The sequence below is a fragment of the Galeopterus variegatus genome, unplaced genomic scaffold, assembly GCF_000696425.1.
Source record: "Galeopterus variegatus unplaced genomic scaffold, G_variegatus-3.0.2 Scaffold4773, whole genome shotgun sequence".
Taxonomy (NCBI): domain Eukaryota; kingdom Metazoa; phylum Chordata; class Mammalia; order Dermoptera; family Cynocephalidae; genus Galeopterus; species Galeopterus variegatus.
The window spans coordinates 39,354-40,438 of NW_007730884.1; positions in this window are offsets into that span (position 1 = coordinate 39,354).

Below are 1,085 nucleotides of genomic sequence, written 5' to 3' on the forward strand. Positions count from 1 at the left end.
CCTCTTGCATGCAGCTCATGCATTCTACAGGAATATGAGCACCCACCACGTTCCAGATAATGAGGGGAATAAGTAGGACACTGGCCCTGCCGCCACAGAGTCGTGGTCTACACAGGTATGCAGACATACACAGACAATATTTCTACACAGACAAGGAACACACCCAAATTTATAGTTTAAAATGTGGAAGAAAAAGGACAGAATACTGTAAGAAAGTACAGGAGAGAAAACTAGTTTGGATTTTAGAATCACAGCAGACCTCTCGGAAGTGACACTTGCATTGAGACCTGAAGGATTATTAGGAGCTAGCCAGAGGGAACAGTGCATTCTAGGCTCTGAGAAAGGAGAGGTTTGGTGAGTTCAAGAATCAGAGGAAGCCAATGTGGCTGGCGCTCAGAGTGAGGGCTGAGCTCCGGGAGGGCAGAACTTGCCGGTCCTCATGGGCTCTGGTGAGAAATTTAGGTTTTGTCCTCACTTGCGGAGGGTTATTTCCTTCTGTGCTTTGTGATTTGGGAAAGTGGGCTCCTATTCAGTGCAGCTTTATCAATGAGAATCGTGTAAAGCAGAGGTTTTGAATTGAGGACAGGAGCCTCTGTCATAGCTTCAGTGTTTGCTTCTACTAAAGAGACAAGTCTTTTGTTTGGGAGGGAGAGGCAGGCAAGGTTGGGAAGCGGGAGAGTGGTACGTTTGGGAAAGGAGAGGAAAGAGATCTAGAAGAGGCAATGTGGTTGGGGATAGGGCGGGGATAGGCTTGGGCATGGGAATAGAGAGCCAGGGCTTCCTCCCGTCTCTTGTTTTGTTGGTAACAGGGCCTCGGTTGCAGGACTAGAAACAAGGCGGTGCTCGGGGTGCCTTCCGATTGGCCCTGGGGCTGAGCACTGGGCATTCTGTTCCTTGAGAAATGGCTTCCAATCAGCCCATCACCTGCCTGCCAACAGGTACTGGGTGAAGGGAGAAATGTCTCAGCAGCTGAGTGGCCTGGGAGGGCTGGCAGGGTTCTAGAACCATCTGCGCAAGAAAAGCGATTCTCCCAGCGGCTGGAGACGCCCCTCTCGAGCCCGGAGCGCCCAAGAACGGCGGTTACC